The sequence below is a fragment of the Dioscorea cayenensis genome, unplaced genomic scaffold, assembly GCF_009730915.1.
Source record: "Dioscorea cayenensis subsp. rotundata cultivar TDr96_F1 unplaced genomic scaffold, TDr96_F1_v2_PseudoChromosome.rev07_lg8_w22 25.fasta BLBR01001195.1, whole genome shotgun sequence".
Taxonomy (NCBI): Eukaryota; Viridiplantae; Streptophyta; class Magnoliopsida; order Dioscoreales; family Dioscoreaceae; genus Dioscorea; species Dioscorea cayenensis.
The window spans coordinates 8119-14840 of record NW_024087586.1 but is presented as its reverse complement, the minus strand read 5'-3'; the positions used below and the strand labels follow the sequence as shown (position 1 = coordinate 14840).

The following is a 6722-nucleotide window of genomic DNA, read 5'->3' as shown; positions in this document are numbered from 1 at the left end:
AGAATAAACTTCCAGCGTTTAAGCGAGGGATTTTGAAGCAAGGAACTCTTCCTTCGGGGACTGACCTTGATTGAAAAGGGTCCAATATAATCAAAGCCTGTCTTTTTGGCAATCGATCACTTCTATTCGTCCCTTTGCTAGCCGCGCTTCAACTCAATCTAACAAGCCAAAGAGGGCTAAGGAGCTAGTGTGCCCAACAATAAACCATTTTTCAAGAAATTTTCACTTAGACACTCTGCCCATCCATCCATCAATAAATCAGAAGTAGTATCACATCATTATCGCTTACTTTTCTCTCTATCTCAAGATGGTACCACTGAAGATTGACTTTGAGCATTTTCACCATATCTTTCGGTGTCAGTCGATGTTCCTTATAAAATAATGAAAATGCAACATTGGATGATAGCCCGTCTGTTGCGGCAAAGACCTATTATCCCTCATCGCTGGGCTTTTCGAATCGAAGAATAGAACCAAAATACATCTTACATAAAAGACATAAAAAATAACTAGCCTTCAAGCAAAGTAGAGTAGAAGGACTTCATAGCTAAAATGGAGGATAAAAAAGGTAGATACCACCCAACTCGCTAACAACATTAGGGGGTTGAGGAGGGGGAGAGGGATGTCCGTAATGAACTACTTACACTAATTCCCTAATCACTTGCTTCTTAAAGTAAGGATAAGACAAATAAAAGAAAGACATTTTTTTCTTTTTATAAGAATATATATATATAGCACTTGTACGTCCCAAATGAGCATGGCAATGCGGAGGTGCCCTAGATGGGGTTCTAAGACACCCGTGGAAATGGTCGATTTCCCACATTCCTTTTTCTCGGGCATATCGAGAGGTTGGTGTAGTACAAGAATGAGAAAAGCCGTGGCGCCCCTACCTATAAACCTATAAAAAAATATCGACAAGGTCCCCTTTGCGTATATCCCATAAGTGCAGGGTTTGTCGAAGTAATAATCCCGGGTGAGCGGGTATCAAATCCACAAGGAGTAGGGAATAAAAAAATACTTAATTCGATTTTTTTAGCTATGTGAAAGATCAATGATAATGAGTGTGACAATGATTCAATTCTCAACGATGAAAAAGCAACGGGTAAGAGAGAGCAATAGTAAAGAAGGGGGTAAGGCAATCGATAAAGATAGAGTACCCGGATAATGCTCCACCTAGGATAATTGTTTCAAGTGCAAGAATCCTCTATTATGCTTCCTAATCAATGCAATGGTGAGTCGTGGAAATCCTTAATTACATAGTCCCAAATCTAAGGTCAACTATGCCTAACTCTGTAAATGTCCCGGAGGAGAAATCGAACAATCTCAACACCTCGCACTCGCATAGAGTTGCAATGAGCTCTAGGGATTCCAAGTGATAAATCTCTTGCTAATTATAGACCTAACCCTTTGGTCCAGGTGGAAGGTCCGTAACCACAATTAAGCCCTAGATGCTAAGATCACCTCAACGCTTCACTCCGTTGCATGCGCAACTAAGCCCCAGCGGAAGTTCATCCCTTAGACCATTCACTCTATTATGGCCGCAAAGAACTCGAGGAATGGAGGTAGAATCTATCACGCCGGAGGGGAAAGGGGACGCTCCTATACCTCTCGACTCACCCTCTCAACCCTCTCCAACCTAGCTTTGTCTAACGCTCGTGGTGTGTCACTCACTCACAAGATTACCAACAAGAACTCTCAACCCTAGTGTCACTCTAGGGGAAATGTTCATACAATCAAGCATTCAAGGTTAGAACTCATAATAAACATCAATTTATTGAAAGCATAATAAAGAAGTTCAATGAAACGAATACATCCTGGGGTTCACAATCACCCAAGTACCCACTAGGTGTTTAGCTCTCCATGGAGCTAAGTACAATCAAAGAAATCGAATGTAAAAGCAATGAATCCATAAAGAAACTCCCTCGATGGTCGTGTTGATGGTCTTGTTTAGCTCTCCAGTCCAAGGATTCCCTCGTCCGGTATAGGATACGCCTCGTCGGAAGCTCCTCTACCAACCTTCTTCCTAAGGAATGATGATGTCAGAGCCGTAGAACATCTCCAAAACCTTGGCTAATACCCCTCAAAACCCTAGCCGAAGCCCTCTCTCAAGTTGGGGAAAAGATGGAGAAAAGAATACCAAAATCGGGGCTAAATCGGCTTTAAATAGGGCTGGAATCGGGCGACTACACGGGCGTGGATGCTCCACGCGCCCGTGCGGAATTTCCACACGGGCGTGGATAATTTCCACACGCCCGTGTGGGTTCTCTACTTCTCTGGTATCTCGGCCGGCTGTAAACAGTGCTGCTACAGTATATGCTACAATGTTGCTACAATGCTCTGCCACAGTATTCGACCTGAATGGCTTCCCAATTCCATACTTTCATTGGGGTAACGCAAACAGGCACACGTTCACGTCGTGGATCACTTGCTTCTTCAATGGTGTACATGTTGGTGGAGCTCTTGTTCCATGTGCATAAGTCAGAATGCTCAAGTGTGACTGACAAGTTCCCCTTGCGTATATCCCGTAAGTGCACGGGTTTGTCGAAGTAATAATCCCGGGTGAGCGGGGTTGAATCCACAGGAAGTAGGGAGTAAAGACACTTAATTCAATTCTTAGCTATGTGGAGTATCAACAATGATAAGTGTGATAATGATTCAATTCTCAACAATTAAAAGCAACAAGTAAGAGAGCAAAAGTAAGGAAGAGGTAAGGCAATCGATAAAGATGGGGTACTCGGATGATGCTTCACCTAGGATAATCGCTTCAAGTACAAGAACTCTCTATTATGCTTCCTAATCAATGAAATGGTGAGTCGTGGAAATCCTTACATACATAGTCCCAAATCTAAGGTCAACTATGCCTAACTCTATTCATGTCCCGGAGGAGAGATTAAATAACCTCTCAACCTCACACTCGAATAAAGTTGCAATGAGCTCTAGGGATTCCAAGTGATAAATCGCTTCCTAATTATAGACCTAACCCTTTGGTCTAGGCGGAAGGTCCTAGCCACAATTAAGCCCTAGATACTAAGATCCCCTCAACGCTTCACTCCATTGCACGCGCAACTAGGCCCCCAGATGAGGTTCATCCCTTAGACCATTCACTCTATTGTGGCCGCAAAGAACTCAAGGAACGGAGGTAGAATCTATCACGTTGGAGGGAAAGGGGACGGCTCTGTGCCTCTCGACTCACCCTCTCAACCCTCTCCAACCTAGCTTTTGTCTAACAGCTCGTGGTGTGTCACTCACTCACAAGGTTACCAACAAAAACTCTCAACCCTAGTGTCACTCTAGGGGAAATGATCATACAATCAAGCATTCAAGGTTGGAACTCACATTAAACATCAATTTATTGAAAGCATAATAAAGAAGTTCAATGAAACGAATACATCCTAGGGTTCACAATCACCCAAGTACCCACTAGGGGTTTAGCTCTCCATGGAGCTAAGTACAATCAAAGAAATCGAATGTAAAAGCAATGAATCCATAAAGAAACCCCCTAGATGGTCATGTTGATGGTCTTGTAGAAAGTCCTCTACTCATCGTCCAAGGATTCCCTCGTCCGGTATAAGATACGACTCGACGGAAGCTCCCCTACCAACCTTCTTCCTAAGGAATGACGATGTCGGAGCCGTAGAACATCTCCAAAACCTTGGCCAATACACCTCAAAACCCTAGCCGAAGCCCTCTCTCAAGTTGGGGAAAAGATGGAGAAAAGAATACCAAAATCGAGGCTGAATCGGCTTTAAATATGGCTGGAATCGGGCAACTCCACGGCCGTGGACGCTACACGCACCCCTGCAGAATTTCCACACAGGCGTGGATAATTTCCACACGCCCGTGTGGATTCTCTGTTTCTCTGATTTCTCGGTCAGTGTGAGCGGTCTTTGCTATAGTACTTGCTACGAGTGTTACTACGATGCTAGCTGCTGCGACCTTCAACCCTCGAATAACGTCCCTAATTCCATACTTTCATCGAGAGTAGCATAGCGGCACACGTTCACGTCGTTAATCACTTGCTTCTTCAATGATATATATATTGGTGGAGCTCTTGTTCTTATATGCATAAGACGGAATGCTCGAGTGTGACTGCCTTTGTGCCCCTCCAAATGGATGTGCTCACTCGAATGCGAGGAGGTTGGCGCACACTCTAGCATCTCACACCTGTCCTATGTCTTCGCCTTTGAACCTTAGCAAGATCTCCTCCAAAATAGGTGCATTATGATCCACATTGGCCTATTTCCTTCATACTCAGCCTCACAACCATACCTGCATAAAAGTAACATAAAAACACACATACTAATGTAAAAACCTGAGAAAAGTAATGCTCAACGAAAGGAATGAACACTTCGCATTCATATCGCACAAGCACTTATCAAGTACACTACGCTCATCACGTTTTTTTGTTGTCGATGAAATCCTTCCTATCTTTCTTGCATCATAGGTAAGGCAAAGCGCTTTCTTTTAAAGAAGCATCTGGTTCCATCTTTCTTTCGTTTGTTAACCCACAATTTTCTATGAAGGATTTAGTAATTAGGGATCTATACTACTTGGAATGGCTCTCTCATATTGAGAAATTCTATCTAGTGGCATTCGATCACAGAATCCCTTGACAGCTGCATAAATCACTACAATTTGTTTTTTAATTGGAAGTGGTGAATATTGTGGTTGTTTGTGCACTTCTGTAAGCCTTGCACCTCTATTGAGTAATGCCTGAGTCATAGCATCAAGGTCTGACCCAAATTGAGCGAAGGCGGCTAGTTCGCGATATTGTGCCAATTCTAGTTTTGAACTACCGCGGACTTGTTTCATAGCTCTCAACTGAGTGGTAGACCCAGCGTGACCGAGATAAGCCAACGTTAATAGCTGGTCTAATTCCACGATAAAAGAGCTACGTTTCGAGCAGTTTATCCATCTCGTAATGGGGATCACATTGGTGGGGATATAGGGTCGATATGTCTCCGACTTGTGTTTCAATGACGGGTAGCGATCGAGCTACACGCACTGCATGCAGTCCGATCGTTTAGCGGCTCTTTCTAAGAGACGGGAATGTAAATAGAAAACATTTCTTGGGAAAGCCTCACGGCCTGGTGGTCAGCGTAACAATAATGACATTTGTCAATATGCCACCGCCTATTTACTAAGATCATCATATATTATTAATGCGTACATTCCATTATCCCAGAAATATTCCCCCATGGCACACCCGAATATGGGGCGAGAAATTGCAGAGGAGCGGGATCCAGGCGATGCATTTGCTACAAGAATGGAATATTCCAAAGCATTCACTACGGAAGAATTTGAACTAATTGTGCCACGATCGAGTGTTTTACTGTCCAATCGCTACATAGACACAATACAATGTCTCACTTTCGGAGAGGTACCCCTTGAGTTCATTTGCTTTTTGGTTTAATATAGTATCGATAGCTATAGCGAGTTTTTCCGATTTGTTTGTCCCCGATTATAAGTTCTCGTTGACCACGGCCCTATAGGAACCAAGCTATCCCATCGCTTTTAAGCCTGTTTGCATAGGTTCGTACGCAGTTATGTTCAATAATCCACAGGGCTTTTACTTGACACGTCTTCATTCTTGATCGCTTAGAGCCCCTCTTCCATCAATAGGTACTCCCAACGCATCGACCACATGGCCTAACACAGCCTTTCCCACAGGAACATCCACAATAGATCCAGTGCGTTTGACAAGATCTCCTTCTTTAATAGCGGTATCACTACCAAAGACAACAATACCTACATTCTCATTCTCAAGATTCAAGGCTATTCCTTTCACACAGTGCAAATTCCACCATTTCTCGACTTGAATCTCGTTCAATCCATAAACACGTCGCAATCCCATCTCCAAGCTGAGACCACTCGACCGATCTCATCCACTTGAAAATTCGGTATAGCGTTGGTCATTCTACTTTCTCATAGAGTCGTGAGTTTCGCATCTCTAGGAGATAATTCCATACTTGAACAAAGAAAGATGATGATAGAGTCAAGGAAGAAATTTGCTTTACTAATTTACTAAATATAATAATAATTAATTTCAGAGGCGAGTAAGTGGGCTCTTTACTAATTTACTACTTTCTATCTATTTATGATAAAACGAGACCACCAACGCCACCTTGGCAACTATGAAAAGTGCATTAAGGCTAGTGGAACGAAAGGGCCCTTAGACAAAGGACCCTAGACTTCATTGCTCGATTCGAGACTCGCCTCCGGTGAAGTGCTCACATCAACTAAATTTGGATGGAGCTTTCGAGTGGGTTAGAGTGTTTTGCGAACCGGAAAGGGGAAAAACCCATTCTCCAAAGTAGTGAAGTGAGCTAGGACAATAAGACAATAGGTCTCATGGGCCAAGCCGACTAGCTCGAGGCGGTGAGTGGGAATCAATCCAGAAAGAGAGAAGGTCTAGTGTTCTCAGCAAAGTACTCCTCAAAGTTGAATCAAAAAGGACAACAAACCCGAATTTTGTGTAAGTGTGTGAACTCACTCAAAACAACCCAGGTTATACTCCTCAAAGTTCTAAGTACAAGGGACTTATTTATCTACAAAAGTGATAAAAATTTTAAAAGATGGTAGTAGCTTCACACATCCTCTTTGGTAGCCTTTTCCAAAGCGGCCGCTAAGGTGGCTTTCACACTTTCAAGGTGGTAGCTCTTTCTACCCGAGTGGTAGCTTTCACTCATCCTATGAGATAGCTCTTTCTCTCATTAGGGCATAAC

General features: G+C 43.2%; 1 pseudogene; it reads right to left on the bottom strand.

Annotated features, from left to right (window-relative positions):
* Positions 1-4435: 4435 nt before the first annotated feature.
* On the bottom strand, positions 4436-5964 carry LOC120255795 (annotated as a pseudogene).
* Positions 5965-6722: the final 758 nt, after the last annotated feature.